Below are 24,198 nucleotides of genomic sequence, written 5' to 3' on the forward strand. Positions count from 1 at the left end.
GCCTGTGATGATGACTCGAGATCATATGTATAAAACACTTAGAACTGTGCCTGGCACATGCTCAATATTGGACTATTTTTAAAATTGAGATATAATTGATGTATAACATTGTATTAGTTTTAGATGTACAACATAATGATTTATTTATAGACATATATTGAAAAATGACTACCATAATAAATTTAGTTAACATTCATCACCACAGTTGCAAATTTTTTTTCTGCTGTGACGAGAACATGCTGGGCTATTATTATTACTCCTCCCATCTCCATTTCCCCACATCTCCCCCACCCCATCTGGCTCAGCCCAGATCTAGATCCCCTCAGAATAGCCCAGATGCCCCCAGGCCTGACAGGGCAGAGGGGATGGAGGGAGTCACCACTCTAAGGGAGTTGGGCCGGGACCACAGGACTCCATGTCACCCCCAGGCACTCTCTGGCAGGCCCGTGGGAGCTGGGTCCACAAAGGCTCAGGCTGCCTGGGCACGGAGTCAGGGACTGGAGCTTCAGCACCAGGAGTAGCCGGCTCTAGGAGCAGGAATGGCTTGGCCTGGGGTCTGATCTCCTGGCTGCCAGTCCCGGATGTGCTGCGGACTCCGTGTGCCCTGGGCAGTCCCTGATCCTATAAAGGTGTTAGCTGGCACCCCTCCCCCAGTGGGGAGGCAATACGAGCTCCAAAGCTGCAGAAGTGGAGATCACTGCTGAGGCCCTGCCTGGCTCAGCAAGGTCAGTGGGCAGAAGTCAGCTGGCATACCCCATTCCCACCGCCCTCCCCCATGCTGCTCCCCTCCCCTCTCTGGCAGAGTTTTTTCTCGAAGTCTCTTCTGCAGCATGCTCTCTGAGCCTTTCCGCCCCACATTCCTGTGCAAGCCTTCCAGCAGTCCCAGACTGAGCTGGGGGCTCGGATGGGATATGCACTGTGAGCTGAGTTCCCATTGTCCACAAATCGGGACCAGCTGTGAGCAGCCTGAGAACCCTAGGCTCATGGCCACCCCCACTCCCACTGCAGTTACAGAAGAAGGGAGCCGAGTGAGCCCACCGCCTGCCCGCCTGCCCGGGGCTCCCCCCCCCCAACACAGCATGATCAGCTCCCTAGCCAGGAACAATCAAGCATTATGAATAAAGATGTGCAGCTGGACAGAGAATTCCTCCACACCCACCTGGCCCACCCAGCAGTTCCCAGCCTTCCTCCCCTGACCAGGCCCTCTCCACCTGAAGGGTACCCCACCCTGGGATGAGTGCATGCAGAGACCAGTTTCTAGGGGCAGAAGACTGCCCTGGCCTGGCACTGCTTTCAAAAGAGCACTCCAGTCCTCCAGAAAGAAGTCGCCTGACCCTGTCATGTCATAATTTGGGTGGTCTTGTGTGTAAGGCTTGCTGTGACCTTGGCCATCAGGACTGGTGGGGAGGAAGGAGACCAGTCCCTGGGGAACATGAGGCCAGGAACCTGATTCCCAAGCAGAAAGCTTGATCCAGTGAGATGTAAACCCTTAACTTGGTTAGACTCAGTATAGAGGCAGGTCCAGTGACAAGAAGCCAGGGGGTGGGTGACTGTCTGTTGACAACAGAGTCATAGGATTCTACATACTCTGCACTGACAACAGTGTTCTAGCTGGGGTCTGAGCACATGGGAAGCAGCATCCAAAGCTTTGGGTGGGGAGGGGGATTTAAGAGGATCAACCTTGGGAGGAAGATATGCTCTCCCCTTGGACAGCAAGTTTTATGGTTAGGACCCATGTATGCCTGTGTGGGGTGGGCAAGGAAGTCACAATGGACACAAGTTTGACCCAAGATTCTCTCTATAGTGCCTGTTGAGCCCCAGCCTATTATAAGAGGAATTCCAGATCCTTTCCCGTCGCACCACTCCTCCTCCATTCCTGGCCCTGGGTCTTGACTCTATCTCAACCTCCATTCCCCACTCTTTTCCCAAAAACCTGTTGGGGCTGAGGTGGCCCAGGTCAAGATTAGCTTCAGACCTGAGGGCTGGGTTTCTAAGTCAGTGGTCTCAATCCTGGCTGCACAATGGAATCACCTAGGGAGCTTCAAAAAAATCCCCAAGGACCAGACTGTACCCCAGACCAACTGAGTCAGAATCTCTGGGGTATGATCCAGCCATCAATAAGTTTAAAACCTGTCAAATGAATCTATGTGCAGTCATAGTGGAGACTACTGTTAGAGGCAAGCACCCAGCAGAGTGGTTAAGGACAGGGCTAAGAAAGTAGAAAGCCCGAGTCAGAATTCCAATCCTGCTGCCTTCCTGTGTGGCAGATTACCCAACCTCATCAAACCTCAGTTTCCTCATCTGTAAAATGTGACTTTCATGATTGTTGTGAGGATTACACAAGAAAAAAACCCACAAATATCATAGCATGGAACATAGGAAATGCTCAAACAATGCTGGATATTATTATTATTATTCTTAGCCAGAAGGGCTGATTCAGGAAGAGGCTGACATGTAGGTTGAAAAGTCATCCGTCTTCATCCAGAGGCTTGTAAACTTAGGTTATAGATTGGCAATGTCAATGGTGTCCCAGAAGGGTCAAGCAATTTCACCAATAGTGGAGGCATAAAGTATCAGGACTGAGGCATTAGAAACCATCAGGTCCCATCCACTCATGTTACAAAGATGGAAACCAAGGTGCAGGAAGGGAAAAAGGCCAGAAGCCTGGTCTATCAACTCTCATGCGTGTTCTCAGGTCAGTGTATGTTTATAAACACACAGTAGCACATCTGCTATGAACAAGGCACTGTGTTGACATGGAAGGAGCGTGGAGATGAATATAGCAGAGTACCTGCTCTCAGAGGGCTCAGAGCCAGGCTTGTAGATCTGTTGATCACAGAGGATGAGAAGTGATCAGTTCCATCTGGATAGGGAGGTTGTATCCACCTGGAGAGTTCCAGAGAAGGCTTCAGTATATAGTGGTGGGCCATGGAGAAGGCATTACAGGCAGAAGAGGACACAGGTAAAGACGTTGAAGGTTTTGGAGCAGGGGTTAAACTTTCTAATCTTTCAGGAGAGTAACTTAACCTCTGTGTGGAGATTGGAGGCATCAATAAATTTAAAGGTAGAAGCAGGGAGGGGACTACTGCTCTAGCTCAGGGGACAATTGATGGGGATATGAGTCAGTCCTGCTGTTTCTTCCCAAGCCCCCAACCCTCACTGCTGATAACCTCACCTCATTATGCACTGAGAAAATGAGCACCATCAGACAGAAACTTTCTTTTCTCCCCACAAACTCTAGCCCAACTGCTCCTTCTTTCCTTATCAAAGTGGGAGACAAGCTGGCTTGGTGGTGCTAAATTCTCCTAACTTTTGTTTGTCCATAAAACTTTTGATTTCCCCATCAATTTTGAATGAGATCTTTGCCAAGTAGAGTAATCAGTAGCATGGAAGCATATACACTACCATATGTAAAATAGACAGCCAATGGAAATTTGCTATGTGACTCAGAGAACTCAAGCCACGGCTCTGTAATAACCTAGAGGGATGGGAAAGAGTAGGAGGTGGGAGGGAAGTTCAAGAAGGAGGGGACATAGGTATACCTATGGGTAACTCATGTTGATGTGTGGCAGAAACCAAAGCAATATTCTAAAGCAATTATCCTTCTATTAAAATAAATAATTTTTTTAAAAAAAGAAAGACAAGGCCTTCCTCCTATCTCAGACCAACCCTTCAAAATGTACTCTAGAGCCGACCCTTCTCACCTTCCCAAGATTTTGGGGGATAGCTCCTTCCACTCTCTGTCTCATTCACTTTAACAAAGACATACTTTCCATAAATTCCTTCTCAACAAAAATGGGGCGGGGGAGGTGGCTAGGGAAGAAAGACAACAAAAGGAGAGGGAAGGGGAAAAGGAAATGTTTTTTAAAGACTAGACTTTCCTTTGATCCATACCTCCCTTCAGTTATGGACCCACATCTATGCTTTCCTTCATAGGAGAATTTCTCAAAAGAGCCATCTACACTCCATCTCTGCTTCCTTAGGGTCCATTCATCTGTCAGTCACTGCAGTCTGGCTTTTACCCCTTCACCAAAGTTTCTCTTGTCAAGATCACCAACAACTGCCAGATTGCCAAATCCAGCAGATGCTTCTGGAAGCTGATGTTATGACAAGCAGTTCAGTGTGGTTGTTAAGACAGGGCTTCTAGAGTCAGCGTGCCTGCATTTGAGCCCTGGATCTACCACTACCCAACTGTATGACCTTGAGGAAAACACTTAACTTCTCTGGCATTAAATTCCTTAATCTTTGAAGTGGAGGTGATAATCATAGCACTTACCTCACAAGGTTGATGTGATGCCATTATTTTTTTCTGTTTATGGGTGAGTAATATTCCATTGTATATGTGTGCCCCTGTAAGCCCCTGTGCTCCGTGCTTGGTACACAACAGATGCTCCACATGGGCTGGCTTCAACCAGGCTCCATCTGACCTCACCTCTCAGCAGACACCCCCAATGCTGATTGACTTTTTCCTTCTGTAAAATGTCTCATCTCTCAAGGGAAAACACACTGTCCTGGTTTGTTTGTTTTTTCCTGCCTCACTGGCCCCTCCATTCATTCCTTCTCTATCCAAACTCTCCTCTCCTCTGCCTCCCGAGGTGAGCACATCCATTCCCATGGCTTCAAATGCTACATATATGTCTGTCACTCCCAAATGTTCATGTCCATCCCAAACCTCCCTGATCTCCAGCCTCATTTAACCAATGACCCACTTTATGTCTTCACTTAATGCTTAAAGAAAAACCCAAATTAAACACGTCCAAAGGGAAAAAAATATGAATTCATCTGGAAGCCTGTTTCTCCTCCAGTCTTCCCATCTTAGCATCATTTACTAGTTGCTCAGTCCCAAACGCCAGGAGTCCTACTTGATTCTTTTCTTCCCCTCACTCCCCACCTTCAATCTATCGACAGATTCTGTTCTACCTCAAGTATATGTCAAGTATCTACCTCAAGTATCCATCCTCCTCTCTCCACCTGCCCCTGCCATCACCATTGTTCGCTCGTGGACAGCTGCACAGGTCTCCTCTCTGCTCTCCTGCTACTTCTCCTAGCCTGCGGCAGTCTAGGTTCCTCACAATGGCTCTTAGTAAACTCAGTCGTGTCCAACTCTTTGCAGCTCGATGGACTGTACCCCCAACCCCCAGGCCCCTCTGTCTATGGGATTTCCTAGGCAAGAATTCTGTAGTGGGTTGCCATCTTCTTCTCCTCACAATGGCTGAGTCGTAGTTTTTCCAAATGTGTTATGAGATAACACCTCTCGCTAACTTACAACCTTGTGGTGGTTTTGGATTTTACTTGGAATCAGATGCAAGCGCCTTTCTCTGGTTTACAGTGCCCCTCAAGGTGTGGTCCCTGCCTCCCCCTCCTTCTCTTCACTTCAGCCACAGTGGCATCTTTTCTACTCTGTAACATGCTGCACTCTTTCTGGCCTTGAAAGAGCCAGTCGTTGGTCCCTCGCCTGGAAAGTTGACTCTGTGGCTCTTTGCATTGCTGGCTCTTTGACAGCCTTCAGGTCTTAGCTTAAATAGCACCTCCTTAAAAAGGCTTTCTCTAAACACCTAAAATAGATCCCCCTGTTGTTCTCTACCACAGCCGTGCATTTGCTGCCTTTGAAACTCCTTATATGTTTGTTCATTTGTCTTTTCACTGTCTGTTTCCCTCAGTAGAATGACTATGTCATGAGGGCAGACACCTCAACAGCCTCGTTCAACCTGATTTCCCCAGAATCTGACACAGTGACTTCACAGAGAATTCAGTGACTGCTGAATGAAGGGGGGAATGAGGGAAAATAGAAAATAGGCCTGGAGAGAAGGGAACAAACTGGAGAGATATTGAGAAAATAGCCATGATAAGACTTGGTGATGGATTGGATGTGGGTGGTGAGAGGAAGGAAGGAGGCAGTGATGAGGTTTGGGGCTTTATTAACTAACTGGATGATTGTGCCATTTATGAAACTGGACAATAAGGAAAGGGACCAGTTTGAAGGAAAAGGTGGTACCTTCATGCTTGAGGCATTGAGTTTGAGGTCCCTGCCTGACATTAAAATGAACATGCCCAGTGGGCACCTTGGGACTTGAATTCAGTCTGGAACTGAATGAATGATCAGGACTAGTGAAAAATAATGGGATGTGATCAGAATAACTGAAAGCAAGAGAATGGACACGATTGCTTTGGAAAGAGTGTAGAGAGAGAAGAAGACAAAGACAAAATCTATAGCAAAATTGACTCATGTGTGGCAAGAGTAGAGAGTAAAGGAGACACAATATGCAAGAGATCTGGAGCCATTTGCTGTCTCCAAGCCAAGGGAAGAGACAATGGCAAGCAGGAAGGGATGTGTGGCAGGGTCAGATGTGACGATTAGAAAAGGCCACTCGATTTGCTGACAAGGAAACTATTGGTGATCTTTAAAGAGCAATTTAAGGCAAGAGGGAGAGGACAATGCAGTAGATGAAGGAAAGCGTGGGAGGTTAGGACTCAGAGATAGTGAGCGGAGACAGTGCTCCCAAGAAGTTTGGCTGAGAAGGGAAGGCAAGAGAGAAGATGATAGCTTAAGAGGGAGGCAGGGTCAAGGGAGGGTTTCTCTGAAGGATGAGGGAGAGCTAAAAATCCTTGTAGGCTGAGGAGGAAAGAGCACTCAAATGAGGGGGAGAGATGGAGATACAGGAGAAAGAAAATAATTGATGGAGTTAGAGGTTCGGTATGGAGCAGAGGATAGACATGTCTTCCTAGGAGACAAAAGGAAAAAGGAAGAAGAAAGTAAGGGAGGGAGGGAGGAGGGGAGAGAGAGAAAGAGACTTGGAGGGAGGACATACGGAAAAATTCTGAGATGGACAACCTTTGTCTTAGCAAAATCAAAAGCCAACTATTAGGAGGGGTGTAGCCATAAGGCTGTAATGTAAGCAAAGTAGAAAAGGAGAACTGCAGTCTCCATGGGATGAGTTAAAGGATTGTGGAACATCAGTGTCAGCGAGGACCTCTCATTGAGAGTGGCAAACTTATAAGTGCTAGGAGCTAACCAGTCAGGGCTGGGGACAGCAGGAGCACCAGCAGAAGGTGTGCAAAGCTTGAATGGCTTCAAACCACGAAGGTCATGGCTGTCATCAGGATCTAGAGCAGACGACGCAGGAGGTGAAAGAGGCCTGCAAAGGACTGAGAGCTGGGAGAACAGAGTGGGGAATGGCAGTGAGGGACTTAAATGCCCAGAATTGAGGGCATCAACTTCTTTTTTTCCCCTTGATCCAAAAATCAGTTACTTAATAGACTAGTGCCAAACACTGGAACCAAGACCAGGTTTAGGAGGAATGAAGGTGCTGGTCATCTGAAGGATGGAGGTAGAGGAGCCAAGGATTGAAAATCTTGGGGCTGAAGTCTTCCCAAGTAATGACAAGGCTCAGGATGTAGCCAAGCCAGTGGGAAGCTTCTTTGGAGAGGATGTGTAGATGAGGTTACAGGGATTGTAGGGTGGCTGGCAGTTGGGCTGAGGAATGTCTATGAGGACGCTGAAGCCAGTGGGGAAGGCAGCAGGAGCCAAGATGGAGAGAAAGGCCAGGGGCCTGGTGCTCTGTCAACTGAAGACCAGCCAATATTTTCTGGTGGGCAGTGAGACTGAGAAAGGGGAGAAGAGTTTCTGGGACTTATCACCCCCTGCCCAACTACAAATGCTATCTTTCTCTCCTTCTTTTCTGCCTCGGCCCAAACTATACCTTACAGTAACATCTACCATATAATATAACTTGGGAAGATTCATCGCTCTTTCTGACAGCAATAACGTGGCTCTCTGTGGAAGATGAGGCATTGGACGTAGGCATGAGAGCCCTGGGCCATAAACAGCGATTGTAAACATGGACTTCTCCAGCAGTCTCCCTACTGCTTCTAGAAGCCAAGCTGGGAAAGGGTAAAAGCAGAGCATCCACTAGAGAGAGCTGCTAAAGGCAGACACAACTTCCAGTTCTGACGTGAGGGTAAAGGGGAGATGTTTTTGGAGAGAAAATGGAGGTGGGAGGCTTTGTGGCCAATAGAATAGGTTTCCATGGAGAGCATTCAAAGTGTTGATTGGGAAGGATCAGACCTAGTGAGAAGGACGAGAGACTAGGTGGCAACTGAGAGCCCTCTGTCCTTGATTGAATAGTTGTTCACGGGTGACAGGACTTGGGGTCAGGGAAGGTGGCCTCCAGGGAGATGAGACACCTCTGGCAGCATGACCACGGCAGCCAGTCCATCCTCCCCTCCTCCCAGGAAAACCATGAGCAAGAGGCAACAGAATAGGGCTGCTGGGTCCCTGAGACTAATCACCACAAAGCATGGCCAGCCTCCTGGAGGTTTCTCAGCTGGACCAGGTACTCCACTTCATTTCTCAAGAAGTTGGCCCTAATACCACCTGAACAGAATTGAGCTCGAGTTTCTGGAGGTATGGATAGAGCACCATGTTGGCCCAGGACAGTGTAAGCAGGCCTGTGTAAGTTCTACTCTGTTGCTTTGCTCTCTGCACCTCAATGGTTTCCTCACCTGAAAAATCAGGGTAAGAATGCTTTTCTCACAGGTGGTTATGACGATTAACTGAGAGAATGCTCTGAGAAGTTTTCATAAACCTTTAGTCACTGCAGAGATGTCAGTTGGAAGCATCTCATTACTACTGGGAGGAGGGCCATAGCCCCAGGCACTCTGATGAAGGCCAGTAGACCCATTAGCTTGTCTGGCTGTCCAGCAGCCCATCTTCCCACTTGTCAGTACAGGAAGCAGGCAGTTAAGGACCTGTACCAGGCTGGGAACCTGCTGCTCCTGGGCATGTAGAAGTCCAGCAGAGAAAGGGGTGGGAAACCAGGACATGATGAGGAATGCTGGGCTGGATGAAGCACAAGCTGAAATCAAGATTGCTGGGAGAAATATCAATAACCTCAGATATGCAGATGACACCACTCTTCTGGCAGAAAGTGAAGAGGAACTAAAGAGCCTCTTGATGAAAGTGAAAGAGGAGAGTGAAAAAGTTGGCTTAAAGCTCAACATTCATGGAGAAGGAAATGGCAACCCACTCCAGTATTCTTGGAAAAGTCCATGGACAGAGAAGCCTGGCGGGCTCCACACCATGGGGTTACACGACTCAGCACACGTGCATGGTGGTGGAGGGAGATGGATTGGTAGCAATAAACTGGTGGAAACAAAACCCTCAACATTCAGGAAACTAAGGTCATGGCATCCAGTTACACCAGGTCAGCTCAGTTCAGTCACTCAGTCGTGTTCGACCCTCTGCGACCCCATGAACCGCAGCACGCCAGGCCTCCCTGTCCATCACCAACTCCCAGACTCCACTCAGATTCATGTCCATTGAGTCAGTGATGCCATCCAGCCATCTCATCCTCGGTTGTCCCCTTCTCCTCCTGCCCCCAATCCCTCCCAGCATCAGAGTCTTTTCCAATGAGTCAACTCTTCGCATGAGGTGGCCAAAGTACTGGAGCTTCAGCTTTAGCATCAGTCCTTCCAAAGAAATCCCAGGGCTGATCTCCAGTTACATCACTTCATGACAAATAGATGGGGAAACAATGGAAACAGTGACAGATTTTATTTTGGGGGGCTCCAAAATCACTGCAGATGGTCACCGCAGCCATGAAGTTAAAAGACTCTTGCTCCTTGGAAGAAAAGGTATGACCAGCCTAGACAGCATATTAAAAAGCAGAGACATTACTTTGCCAACAAAGGTATGTCTAGTCAAGGCTATGGTTTTTCCAGTAGTCATGTATGAATGTGAGAGTTGGACTATAAAGAAAGCTGAGCGCCAAACAATTGATGCTTTTGAACTGTAGTGTTGGAGAAGACTCTCAAGAGTCCCTTGGACTGCAAGGAGATCCAACCAGTCCTGAAATCAATTCTGAATATTCATTGGAAGGTCTGATGCTGAAGCTGAAACATCAATACTTTGGCCACCTGATGCGAAGAGCTGACTCATTTGAAAAGACCCTGATGCTGAGAAAAATTGAAGGCAGGAGAAGGGGACAGAGGATGAGATGGTTGGATGGCATCACCAACGCTATGGACATGAGTTTGAGTGAACTCTGGGAGTTGGTGATGGACAGGGAGGCCTGCCATTCTGCAGTCCATGGGGTCGCAAAGAGGCGGACACGACTGAGCGACTAAACTGAACTGAACTGAAACATGGGAAGATTGGGAGAAGGCATCCATCTGGCTGCCATCTAACCCTCTTCCCTAAGGACACCAGGACCTATATGATTCTTATTTCTTGCTTTTCTGGCTAGTTGGGGGCCTTGGGCTGGCCAACTGAATGCTAGGCAGAAAGCTCAGTGGACCAGTCTGAGCTGAGGGTGATACCTACAAGGGACCCTCAGGGGGTTAGGGAATGTAATGGGAGAGCCCTGGACTGAGCTAGGAGGGGCCTTCAGCCCCAGGCTGACCCTGCCAGGGATGAAGGGAATGTAAGTGAAACAGCTGAGCTGGAAATTGGGGAAACCAAACATAAACCACCTCAATAAACCTGTCAAGGCCAAAAAACTCCCTCTTTTGTTCCCATTGCCTGACCTGTACTTGGCTTATAAAAGGACAGCAAATGAACTCTGGCTTTTAGGCACGGCCTCTGGCACCCCTCTGACCGGATGGGAATTCTGGCTCTACCACTTCCTAGCTGTGAAAACTTGGACAAGGAAGTTAACCTCTCTGTGCCTCCATTTCCTCATCTGTGCAGTGGGGTGCTGTAGGATTAAATGACTTAATATTGGTAAAGCAGTTATAACTACAACTGGCATAGGGTAAACACTCTTAATGTTTCTGAAACACTGGCGTCTAGGCAGCAGAGGTTCTATGGAAAAGGCATTGGACTTGAAGTCTGACAGGTCTGGGGGCAAACCCTCCATTTCTCACTTGATCTCTCTGAGCCACAGATTCCTCATCTTCGTGGTGGACTAATTCTTAACAGGACAGACTGAAATTAGATGAAGATGCCTACGGCTGCGTCTGGCCATCTCCAGCCTTTAGTAGGTGCTCAATAGATGACAGCCTCTTGAAATCTCCCAAATACTGATAGCACCATTTCCCAGTCTACCCCAGATGTGTAAATAATCATCAGTATAGTGCAGGATCCCATTAGAATGCTGCTGCCTGCCTGCTACTTATCTTCGTGGGGTCGGGGAAATCCAAGGGCCTTAGAGTTTTCTGCAAGAGCTTCCTGCTTCATGTATCTTAGAGCAACAGTGCTCCTCAAACTCTAGAACCTATCAGAACCACCTAGAGGGCTTATGAAAACACAGATTGCTGACCCTACCCGTAGAATTTTTATCTAATTGAACTAGGGTAGGGCCTAAGAATTTAGATTCCTAATAAGTACTGGGGCTGCTGATGCTGCTGGTCCAGGAAGCACACTTGGAGCATCACTGCCTTAGAACAGCAACTGTGACATGCAGAGAGAAAACCAGTGCAAGTTGTGCAGCCTTAAATTCTGATTGAGTGGGTCTGGGGTGGAGCCTGGGATACTGTATTTATAAAAAGCTACCAAGTGCTGCTGCTGCTGCTGCTGCTTCACTGACCACACTTTGGGAAGCAAGGCTCAGAGGAGTGCTTGACCCTTTATTCATCAACAGTCCTTCCCAACCAAGATGCTAGAAGGTTAGCAGAGGCAAACAGAGCTGGGGAGGGCAGTGCGGGGCTCATGGCCAGAAGTCAGTATCAGAGAGGAGGTGACAATGGAGTGCTTCAGTGGCAAGTGGGGACAACACTGAGGGCAGCGGGATACTGGGAATGGCAGGCATGTGCACACCCATGTACGCACACAAGACAGAAAGCAAAAAAAAAATTGAAAGAATTTTATATATTTTTTCAAGCATCAAAGTAGTATCTTGGGAAAAATCAAAACTTGTTGGATTTCCTTACACGTACTTTATGGGTTAGTATTGTTTTAATTTTAATTATATATGGCCAGTGGGGGGCAGGGGGTGTGCAATCTGTTCAGAGCTTAAAGCCTCTAAAGGTGTTAACCCTGGTGGTCACTGAAGTCTCTGTTCTTAAGCTTTGGGGCCTAAGGTTGTGGCCAAGTGTGTGTTCTGCTGGATGTCCCTCACTTTGCCCCAGGATCTGCAGAGGAGATTCAACTTTCTTAGGTGGAATACAAGTCACCATCAAAGGGGACTCAGGATTTGTAGATGGGGTACCAGATGTCATGCCAGAATAAAGAGGATCCAAGGCCTGGAGAGGCATCGATGTCACTGAATCAAGGAACAAAGGAAGGGCATGGGTTCCCCATGGACACTCCAATCAACATCCACCCACATCAGAAGTCCTTGCTCCCCTGCACCATAAGAAGTATCCCAGCCCCCCCAATGGCGAAGAGACCAAGGATTCCAAGTCACACTGACCTACACATGAAGCCCAGATTCAACTTAGCTATATGACCCAAGATGAACGACCTTTCTATTCTCAACTTTGGTTTCTTAATCTGTAGAATGTGAATAATAACACTTTTCATCTTATAGGGCTGTTATGAAAATTAAATGAGTTAATATAAATGAGATGCTTAGAATAATACCTGCAACCTAGTGTGCTCTCAAAAATCATGGTTATTATAATTATCTGACAGTAATCCTTATCATAGTAACAACACCATCTCAGTAGAAACAGAGATGAGTTTGGGCAATGGGAAACATCTGTTCAAGGAGATGAAGGGGCAGATGTGAGAGGTGAGTTGTGTATAAGATGCATCTGAAAGGAGCCTACCAAGACTTCTCAGGACCACCTCCCACTGCCCAGTCCTGCCAAGTCACATGTGGGCTAGTGAGACCATCAAACAAAACCCAAAATTAATCCTGAAGGACCTGAAAACCCCAGTAATGGAACTGAAAACCTTGGGGACACAGATCTTATTTTTGTCTCTTTTCCTAGTTGAAAGCTGTTAAAACAGAGCAGCAATGTTGGTTGGAGTTTGGTGTTCCCACTCCAGACTGCCATAGGCCTATAAGAATAGTGTCTGACCCACTAGTGAACACCAAACTGCTGGTATAGATCTGAAATGCCCAAGGCTTTCCTTTTTCAAAAGAGCACATCTGTATTCAGATGCACTTGGGAATCCTGAATCAGCTGAATGGTTCCCATTGCCCCCTCCCAGGGCACCAAAGTTGGCTGCAAGGGTGGTTTCAGAAAATGATAAGAAGTGGCCCCCTGGTCCTTCTTCCCCTACCTGTGCCAGTCTGTCCAGGCCAGTGGGTCCCCCATTAGCAACACTGGGAATCTTTTTCACCAGCTTCTTCTGGCTTTGAAAGATTCATTCTCCAAAACACACAGAATTGGGGCAGTAACAATTTATTTGTCTTTCTAGTTTTATCATACAGACATCCTGGGCTACCCGTCAAAGCTTCTGGTCAGTGTGAAATTGGCCAAGAGCACGCTGAGCTGCCATTGGCACAACAGCCCAGACCTGGGACAGGCTTCCTGAAGTACAGAGCTGGATTTTCAGATCCCTCTCCAGCTCTTCTCTTCATGGACACTGGCTTGAGATGGGAACCATAGTTCTTGCCCCATCCCTTCTGCCCCAGAAATGGCCACTGACTAACCCAAGGGTGCACAGGGATTGCTGGGAAGAAAAGCCAGGTCTTGGGTCCTCTGGCTCTGTCTATAGCTATGTTACCTGATTGCCTCAAACTTTCTCAAACCTTCCTCCAAGTGTGCACACAGTGCCTTTTAAATCAGTCTTCTTGGCCTGGCCAAAGCCCTCCTCCCTCTTCCTCCAGGCCCTCCATCCTGTATCACAAACCCCCTCCCCTCCAACTTCAGGGCCTTATCCCAAGTGTCCTTTTCACATCCGCACGCCTCCTTTCCCCTCCCCCAGCCTGTTCTCCATAGGAATGGGCCTCCCCCAGCCTTCCCATCTCCTGCTTCCCACCCCCCTCACCCCCAGCCCTATAGAGTGTCATAAATTCTAACGAAACCCCATCAGGGGAAGAAAAGGAGCAAAAAGTGCCTAATTGGCAGGGGCCTCGAAGCTCTTGGTCCCTGTGGTGGGATTGATAAGGTTCCTGGGAAGCGGTAGGGGTTTGGAGAGAGGAGGGGGAGGCTGGGGGCCTGCCTGCCAAATGTAGCCAATTAATGTCAGTGCTGCCTTTCATGCCAGCCAATTAAGTCCCACATACTTGTCACCAGCCCTGGGAAGGGGGGCAGGGAGGGCGGGGCAGGGGTTTCAAGGGAACAACTAATTTCCCTGCAGCCAGGATAATGCAGCCTTCGAAATGGGGAAGGGGTACAGAGGGAGTTAGAAGGTGGTTGGGGGTTGCCAGGGGCAGGCAGCAGGGGAGGGGGCAAGGTGCAGAACACTGGGGCTCTGTGGGGACTTTGTTTGGGGCCCTGGGAGAAATGGAAGCTGGAATTGGTTTCAGGGGCCAATAGCTGCTGAGCACTAGGAAGAGGGCTCACTTTCTCACTTTGTGCCATGTGCTGGCAGAGCCAGGCATTTGCCGCTTATGCTTAGTTCCTACAACTCCTGCACAGCTCAGAGGTTAGGTAACCTGCTCAAGACAGAACAACTGTAAATGGTCAGAGTAACGCGCTATTGACTTGCCAAAGTCCATGGTAAATATTCCCTAAAAGCCCTGCAAAGCAGAGACAGTGGCTTAAGCATCTAAGAGCCCTAGTCCCCTCCCTCCTCACTGCCACCAACTGGGCAGAGGGTCCTAATGAAGGGCCACATAACCCAGGCTGGCTCCCAGACAGCAGGTTAGTCTGGGAGCTGGTGAAAGACCTTTCAAGGCAGGGGAAGGACCTTGGAAGGGGGACAGGGAACAGAGTTCCAGTGAAGGAATAACCTTGTGAAACCAGGGATGCCCACTGTTAGGCCTCCAAGGATACAGCTGGCAATGGATAGAAGAGACATTTCCAGACAGAGGTACTAAGAGGGTCTTGGCAGCTCTTCCCTTGGAAGGCTTAGGAAAGCTGCCTTCTTGCTGGGTTGGGGAAAAATTCTGAGAGCTCCTGAAGGAGGGTCCAGGAAGAGCCTGGCGGCAGCTCAGGACCAAATAAAAAGGCTCTGCCAGAGGCCCTAGGGAGCAAGCAAGGCTCCTTGGTATAGCCTGTGGCTCAGCATCAGGCCCTTACCCTCAGGAGCAAGTCTGTTTCCAGGCACCCCTTGGGGAAAAAGCAAACGAGGCTGAGTGCTAATCTTGGTTCCACCACCTGTGAGATGAGTGAGCTTAGGGGAGTCCTGGCCCCACTCTAAGCCTTGGTTATCTCATCTGTGAAATGGGAATAAGCAGAATCCCTACCTCCAGGGCTGCAATGAGACTCCCAGAAGAGATAGGATGGGAAAGGGTTTGTAATCGTTGAAAGCACTTCTGAGCAGGCAGTTGGGGTGGAGGCAGATGTGCCCAGGAGCCGGACAGCACAGTGCCACCAGTTGACCCTCTGCCCTGCGTGCCTGCAGAGGTGCCACAATGTGCGCATTGTCATGCAGATGCTTTGCCAAGCCGTCCACCCCCAGTGGGCCTACTAATGACCCTGAGAGCTGGTTAGAGGCTGGGGCAGGCTAATTACATGGCCCCAAGCCCGCCAAGACCCAATAATTACACAGCAACTTGTACAGAGAGGGTGGCTAATTGTGTGACAAGCTGTGAGGGGAGGGCAGGGTGCCCCCCGAGCTAATGAGCTTCCCCCAGAGTCTGTGAGGCAGGGCCAGGCCGAGGGGATGTGGCAGGCAGGACATTCCCATTCCCAGCCCCCCATGGTGCCCAGCTCCCAGGAGGGTAGCAGGGCACGCAGGAGGGAGGTGAGCAGTGATTAAGAGTCAAAGCTCGCCTCAGACCTGTCTCTTCTTGCCAAGTCTTGCTCAAAGACGCACCTGGTCGGGTGCTATGGGCCTGCTCTCTCAGAAGCAATACTCCCCTACACCTCTCTCACCTCAAGGTGGCTCAAGCTCTTCCAGGTTTGCCTTCTGCCCCCAGCCGTGACTGGTTGGCAGACTGACCATGGCGAGGAGTAAAAGACAGATCTGGGAAATCCTTGACCATAAGACTGAGCAGGATCCACCAAGAGGCCCCAGGCTAGCTCCCATTTCTCACAGGGGTGGGAAACCAAAGCTCATATCAGCCAGAGTCCTGGCAAACTGGTGAGCTACTCTTGGGCCTCCTTAACTGAGCTTCTTATTTCTTTTTCATTCAATGTAGTCCTAAGTACTCTGAAGGCCTTGGGGTCAGCCAGTTCTATGTTCAAATTTAGCCAGTTCACGTTTGAGCTGTGTGACTTTGGGCAAATCATTTTACCTCTCTGAGCCTCAGTTTCTCCATCTACAAAATGACGAGGTTACAAGGATAAAATGAGTTAATTCCAGTGAAACCTGGGAGTTCAGTGCCTGGCCCCGTGTGATCCTATCTAGTGTACTCTTTGTGCATGCTCCTGACAGCCCGCCTGAGGTAGAGTACCACAGAACAATTAGGAGCCTCCTAGCCATCTCCACCTCTTTTCCAGGCCCACCCCCTGCCCATATTTACCAGAGGCCACCCTGACTGCCTGAGCCCACCCCAACCTCCAATTTCTCCCTGGTTACCTCTTTATTTTCCCTGACACTGGAGCGAAGCTGGAAGAGGCGGGGGTGTGAGGGAGAAGGGTGGATTAGGCCATCTCTTCCCTTCAGATGTGGCACCCTATGGAGGTAAGGCTTCCAGGTGGAGAGAGGCCTGGGCACCTCCTGTTTCTGAGATGACCTCCCCCTCTCTAGCTCACCCCTCAGCTCTGGACACTTTCAAACTCCCCCTCCCCAAAAGCAAGCAGGAGGCAGAGGCATTGAAGTAGCTGCTGACAAGTTGGAACAGCTTAACAAATTACTCCTAATAAACTACTGGGGGCAAGAGAAGGGGAGGCCAGAAGCCAACCTGCTCCCAAACAGCACCTTCATCCATGCCCTGGTGGCCTGGCCACTCCCAGGACAGCCAGAGGCTTTCCTGCAGGGAGGCCTACACAGGGAACCTCTCCAGCCACCCCCACCCTTACCAGTCCCAAGCCTGGAATCTGAGGTTTCCCAGGCCTTAGAACCATGGGACTTGCCCAAATCAGAGAGGTTTCTCACCTTCACTGAAGCCCAGGGTTTCAGCCCAGCTCTACCAGACACAGGCAGCAGAGCCAAGTGCTCCCACCTCCAGACTGCTGGTCCAGGGGCTCAGGTTGGAGACCCCAGCTAATCTGGCACCTGACCATTCTACCAGCACATGTGCAGACAGGATTCCCTTATTGGATTCAGCTCCTGGCCACTGGCTGAGGCAAACCATCTCTTCTCTTGGCCTGGCTTGCTTTCTTGTCTTTCACATGAAGGCTGTCAATCCCCACAAGACCCCGGACAGTGCTCCAAGGGCTATCCTCTGCATTAAACAGGATCATGGACAGGAAAGCACTGCCTCAGTTTTAAAGCACCGCACACGAGCTGGTTGTTGGAATGGCTGCTGATTATGATTGTTATTAATTCTTGGTTATTAACTCTTGTCCCTTCTGTATCCTTCACTTCTGTCCTTAATTGGACTGGACCAGTAGGAGGAAAGGAATAATGGACTCTACCAGCAATAAAAGGTAAGTGCAAAGCACTATCACTTACATTTTGTCTAATCCTCACATCAGTTCCTCAAGGGAGGAGTTACTATCCCCTTTCACAAAACAATCACGGGGCAGTTGGCCTCTGATCAATACTGGCTACTGCCCCAGACTCTCAGACTTCTCCTCTTCTAGGATTCTTTGCAGCATCATGGTGATACTTCTAAGCTCACTGGGCAAGCTTGGGGAGAGATTTGGGCTGGGTGGAGGGGAAGAGGCAGGCCACAAACAGGAGCCTGTGTGCTCAGACTCAGAGAGGTCAATTAACTTACCTGAGGTCACACAGCTAAAAAGTGCTGTCTCGGCTACAAATCCATGCTCTTCTGACCAGCTCACTTAGTGAGCCTGGACCTGGCTAACTTGGACAGGCAGGGGGTCTCCCCAATGGAGGCTCAAAATGCCAGGTTTCAAAGTGGGCCCTGGGCACAGGGTAGGCTGCATCCTGGAGAGCCGTGGAACGGGTCTGTTCTTGAGGGGGAGCTGGGCACTGCTGGGACCGACCATGTGCCGAGGCCTGTAATCTGATTAAGCCATTAGAGCCACTGCCCCAAGCACGCGCTGCCAGGGCCGCCAAGTCCTTCAATTAATCCCCAGATTAATCTGCTGTTTCTCCCTGTCCCCTCCCCTCCACCACATCCCCGCCCCTCTGTTTCAGCCTGGAGGGGGTGGTAAGCTAACCCCTGGGGCTTGTGGGGCTGCACCAGGGACCTCAGATACATCCTGCTTGTCATCAAGACCACCTCTCAGACGAGGGGGCCTGGCCTGCTCTGGCCACTTTATCTTTGGTCTGTCTTTCCCTGCAGCCCACCTCAGACCTTCTACTCCTTAAAGTTCTGCATTCATCCAGCAATTGGTTGAACACTTAGAATGTGCTAGGCACTGATCTTGGGGTCTAGTGGTAAAGAAGAACGACACGGCTCTGGGGCCCCAGGGCAGGAAAGGAGAGAGAGAAACACATGGGTGCTGATAGTGCTCCATGCTGCAGCGGGAGGCTCAGCAATTGTTGAAGATCAGAGAAAATGAGAGGGTTACTCTAGGCAGAGGAAACGTGTACAAAAGTACAATGACTTGTGTGAAACACATAGCCTGTTTGAGGAAGATGGCTTGCTTGGGTTGGGGAAGGAGAGACGGAGGCTGGTGGAAGATGAGGCTTGGAGTGGGCTGCTGCCCATGGGGAAGGCTCTGCATCATATGATGGTATGAGCCATGCATCAGTGTCCATGGGTACACATTGCTGTAGGCATGAGTGTGCAGCTCAGCTTGTGTGCATGTACAATGATGGCCACTTTGCTCATGGGAATTTGTACCTGAACATGTATATGAAGGGTCTTCCTCCACTGATGTGTCAGTGTGTGTTTAGTTGCCTCAACCACACTCCCAGCACCCCCGGGACAGGGACTGAGGATGCTATTTCTCCTGTAAATTACTTGCCCACCAAGCACCAAGGATCAGCAGTTTTCAACGGAGCATCCCTAGACCTAACTCTTCATCAGATATGCCAGATTCCTGTTGGGTGGGAACTCCAAGACCTGGATTCATATTTCTTTCTTAGACAGGGCATTTCACTCTGCCCTGACTAACCCTAGCTGGGGCCAGGCAGGCCTGAGAGGTTGGCAGTGATGGGGCTTTCCACCCGCCTCTCCACTGCTATCCTGGCTGAGCTCCCTTCATGTCTCACCAAGATTGCTACAGAGTTTCCTCAGTGCTCTCTGGCTTGACCCCACCAAAGCCTGGTATCCACATACCCAGCAGGGAGGGGGGTCCATTAAAACTGTCAGGTCGTTATTCCTCTGCTGCAAGCCCTACAGCAGCTTCCACCTCACTCAAAGTAAAAGCCACAGTTCTTTCCGTGGCCCTTCCCACGGTACTGTAACATGCCCTCTCTGCCTCACCATCACTTCTCTGACCTCTCCTCCTAACCTCCTTGCTCACTGCCCTCCAGTCACACAGGCCTCATCACTTGTCCTCCAGCTACCAGGCATTCTCCTGCCTCAGGGCCTTTACACCTGCTGCACCTTCTGTCCAGAGGACTCTTCCCCCAGATAGAAGCAAGGCTCCCTCCCTCACCTTCATTTTTTTACTCACATGCCTCTTGTCACTCTCTCAACGACACCTGGCAGAACTACCCTATTTAAAATGGCAGATCATTGCCTACCCCATCCTGGTACTTCCTAATCTCTGTAATCTAGTCCTTTTCCTCTCCATAGTACTAACCACATTCATGATTTACTCATTTATTATGTTAGTATTCGTCTCCTCTCACTAGAATGTAAGCTCTATGAGATCTTTGTCAGGGCTAATCACTGATGTCTCGCAGCTCCTAAAACACTTTCTGGCATCTAGTAAGCACACAGTGAGCATTCATTGAAAGAATTCCTCCTGAGGGGGGAGCCCCAAGGGCCAAGTTCTTCCCAAAGCTTGCTTTGAGCTTCATGAGTTCCAGTCTTCATTCCCAGTACTTCCCAACCCCTTTGCCTCCCACCGAGATGCCATTAGATTCCTTAAAGCCCCAAACAGGATTAAAGTGACCATTCATACAAATGCACATATGTATGGGGACATGTGCACACACATTGCCCAGATATGGGCGCTGAAGTCAGGTTCTTTGCTTCCATTGCTGGGCCACAGAATTCCAGGGAGCCCCCAGGCCCTGCACGTCCCCTCCCAGGTTCCTCTCAGCTGCTGCTCTTGTTCCCCCCAATGACTCCCTTTTCCTCTCCAGGCCCCTGAGCCTCTGCCTTCTGCCCTCAAGGTCTTCATTTTCCCTCCTCTGACCCTACCTCTGTGTCCCCAGGACTTGTTCCCTCCCTTTACTTGTCTACCTAGTCCTAGCCCCTCGCCCATTGGTGTGCGCATATCTCGGTCCTTTCCCTCATGCCACCTCAGTCGCTATGCCTCTGCCCCCAGGGTCTCCCCTGCCACTTTCCCTGTCCTTTCAGTCAGCCCTGTTATCCCTGCCCTTCCTTCTCTGCTTGGTGCCCTCAAGTCTCGCCCTCTCCCTGCAATGCTCTCCCTTTCCACTTGTTGGCAAACACCCAGGCTTTGGCTCTTACAGCCTATATCTGTTTCTGCCTGGCCTTTGTGCCACCTGCAGGCCCAGCATCCCCAAGGGCTCTCCACACAGCCACTCACTAATTAGGTCAATTATGAGGTCAATTATCTAATCCTCTCCAATCCAGCTCTGCATTGCTCCACACACTCGCATCCTCAGGCACTTTCAGAGACCCCAAGCTGTAGATATTCCACCCCTTGCTACCTCTCCTTAGATGCTCCCTTCCTGGCCTCTTGGCTGAGCTGGTTCTGCTCATCACGGAAAACTTTGGAAGGGGCAGAAGTCACTGAATGGTGGCTATAAAGACTAATTCCCAAGAGCGATGTGTGGGGAGTACCTCCCTAAGCAACACTGAGGTCTCCATCCCAGGGATGACTTCACTGGAGTCAATCCCCAGTACCTGGACTTGTGCATGTGTGTGCTGGGGACTGGAGAATGGATCCTGCCTGGAGACAAGGGAAGGGACAAAAAGACCTTTAGGCCAAGGCTCCTCAATCTTTTCCTGAAGTCACATGACTCTTGAGCATCTTGAAGGAAGAACTGGATAATAGAAACACACACCTACACCTGTTTGCAATTCATTTCAAAGAACTGGTCCCCAGACCCCTGGAAACTGTCCAGAGATCCTGGCATAAACTTGGATCCAGAAACTCTGATCCAATGGCTCTTCCCAGCATTGTGCCAGCCTCTATGAGGAAAATCACCCCTTCAGGGTGAGGTCCAGAAATCCTCAGCCTTCCCTGCCTCTTCCCAGAGCCTCAGTTTTCACCTCAGGAGCACCCTGCCTGCCTGCTCTGTTACCTGACAGCCATGAAAGCGCAGTGCCACTGTAGCCTCTGGGACACCAAGAGCTGCCACAAGGACCTGATGGCCACGGTAGACCTCTGCTGAAACGCCCCACCTGGCAGCTATGGCCACACCTCATCAGCAGTCTCACCCTGTAAGAGAGCCGAGAAGAGGACCAGAGCAGGGGCTGGCAGAAGTGAGGACATGAAAAAGGGAAGTAGAGAGTCTAGGTAGGGAAGAAGATGGAGGCCAGAGAAAGACACTAAAGAGAATGAAAGCAGACACTCAATGAGGGCAGTGTTGACATTGCCAAGGAAAATTCAAGAACTTCACCAAGTCTGATGTCTTCCACTGCACAGATGGGCAGATTCAGGCCCCAGAGAGAAAATGGGACTTGCTCAAGACCCCACAGCCTGTCCCTGGCAGCATTTCAAGTACTCAAGCCCAGACTACCACTGCCCCACCCCAGCTGAAGGGCCCTGGGAGGAGAGGGGGTGGAGAGGCATAGAGCTAACAGCCTACAAATCTCTGTCTCACTGGCCACAAAGATATTCATTACAACCATCAGTATAATAAGGATATTTTAAAAATAACTTGAATATCAAACAACAGGGAGTTAAGTATACAAATTCTAGTTTAGTTATAGTGTTGAATGCTTTGTAACAAAAAGAAATTGTAGATTAAATTTCGTATCAGAACATGTTCACAGTACACTTTAGAGATCAGTTTATAAAACCAAACCAGTAAACACATACAGGGGTAAAAAAGGACGAGAAAGAGGAAACAGCCTAAAATGTTAATACTTGTTATCTCTAACAAGAATGTTGCAAATTATTGTGGTCTTTTTGCTTGTCTGCATTTGCTATATTTTCTTTAATATGCAAGTATTACTTTTGCAATGACAAAAAGCAGTACAATGTTACATGTAAAACACTTTTTAGAATGTTTGTCTCCAGCTCAGTCTTCTCTCTTGACCTCCAGGCTCCGAAATCCACTGTTGGCTCTCCCGTCAGCCAGAGCCAGAATATAGGGCTGAAGGCTCCTCCTCCTCCTTGTTGGTGTTCAGTTGCTCAGTTGTTTCCAACTCTTTGCATACCCATGGACTGCAGCAGGCCAGGCCTCCCTGTCCTTCACCATCTCCCAGAATTTGCTCAAACTCATGTCCATTCAGTCAGTGATGCCATCCAACCATCTCATCCTCTGTCATCCCCTTCTCCTTCTGTCTTCAATCTTTCCCAGCATCAGGGTCTTTCCCAATGAGTTGGCTCTTCGCATCAGGTGGCCAAAGTATTGGAGCTTCAGCTTCAGTATCAGTCCTTCCAATGAATACTCAGGGTTGATTTCCTTTAGGATTGACTGGCTTGATCTGCTTGCAGTCCAAGGGACTTTAAGAGTCTTCTCCAGCATCACAGTTCAAAAGCATCAATTCTTCAGCACTCAGCCTTCTTTATGGTCCAACTCTCACATCTGTACATGACTACTGGAAAAACCATAGCTTTGACTATATGGACCTTTGTCGGCAAAGTGATGTCCCTGCTTTTTACTAAGCTGTCTAGGTTTGTCATAGCTTTCCTTCCAAAGAGCAAGTATCTTTTTATTTCATGGCTGCAGTCACAGTCCACAGAGATTTTGGAGCCCAAGAAAATAAAGTCTGTCACTGTTTGCATTTTTTTGCCCATCTATTTGCCATGAAGTGATGAGACTGGATGCCATGATCTTAGTTTTTTGAATGTTGACTTTTTTCACTCTCCTCTTTCAACTTCATCAAGAGGCTCTCTCTAGTTCCTCTTTGCTTTCTGCCAATAGGGTGGTGTCATCTCCATATCTGAGGTTATTGATATTTCTCCTGGCAAACTAAATTTCAGCCTGGCATTTTGCATGATGTAGTCTGCATATAAGTTAAATAAGCAGGGTGATAATATACAGCCTTGATGTGCTCCTTTCCCAATTTATAACAAGTCTATTGTTCCATGTCTGGTTCTATCGGTTGCTTCTCAACCTGCATACAGGTTTCTCAGGAAGCAGGTAAGGTGGTCTGGTATTCCCAGCTCTTTAAGAATTTTCCTCAGTTTGTTGTGATTCACACAATCAAAGTCTTTAGCATTGTCAATAAAGCAAAAGTAGATGTTTTTCTGGAATTCCCTTGCTTTTTCTATGATCCGATGAATGTTGGCAATTTGGTCTCTGGTTCCTCTGACTTTTCTAAATCCAGCTTGTACATCTGGAAGTCCTTGGTTCACATAGTGCTGAAGCCTCACTTGAAGGATTTTGAGCATTATCTTGTTAGCATGTGAAATGAGTACAATTGTATGGTAGTTTGAACACTCTTTGGCATTGCCTTTCTTTGGGATGGGAATGAACACTGACCTTTTCCAGTCCTGTGGCCACTGCTGAGTTTTCCAAATTTACTGGCACATTGAGTTCAGCACTTTAATAGCATCATCTTTTAGGATTTGAGATAACTCAGTTGGAATTCCATCACTTCCACTAGCTTTGTTCATAGTCATGCTTCCTAAGGCCCACTTAGCTTCACACTTGGCTTGTCTGGCTCTAGGTGAGTGACCATACCATCGTGGTTATCTGGGTCATTAAGACCTTTTTGGTACAGCTCTGTGATTTGTCAACTTTAGCTGTCCCCATGCCCTTCCTAGCAGAAGCCACAGCCACGCCCAGGCAGCACTACTGCAGCCTCCACCCTGCTCCCCTCCACCCTGCTCACAATGATCATCTGGGAAATTTTGTTAAAAGGTTCATCCAACCAAGTCCCTCTCACCTGCAAAGTGCCCTAGAAAAGGACCTATGGGCCT

Source organism: Oryx dammah, unplaced genomic scaffold (genome assembly GCF_014754425.2).
Source record: "Oryx dammah isolate SB20612 unplaced genomic scaffold, SCBI_Odam_1.1 HiC_scaffold_23, whole genome shotgun sequence".
NCBI lineage: Eukaryota > Metazoa > Chordata > Mammalia > Artiodactyla > Bovidae > Oryx > Oryx dammah.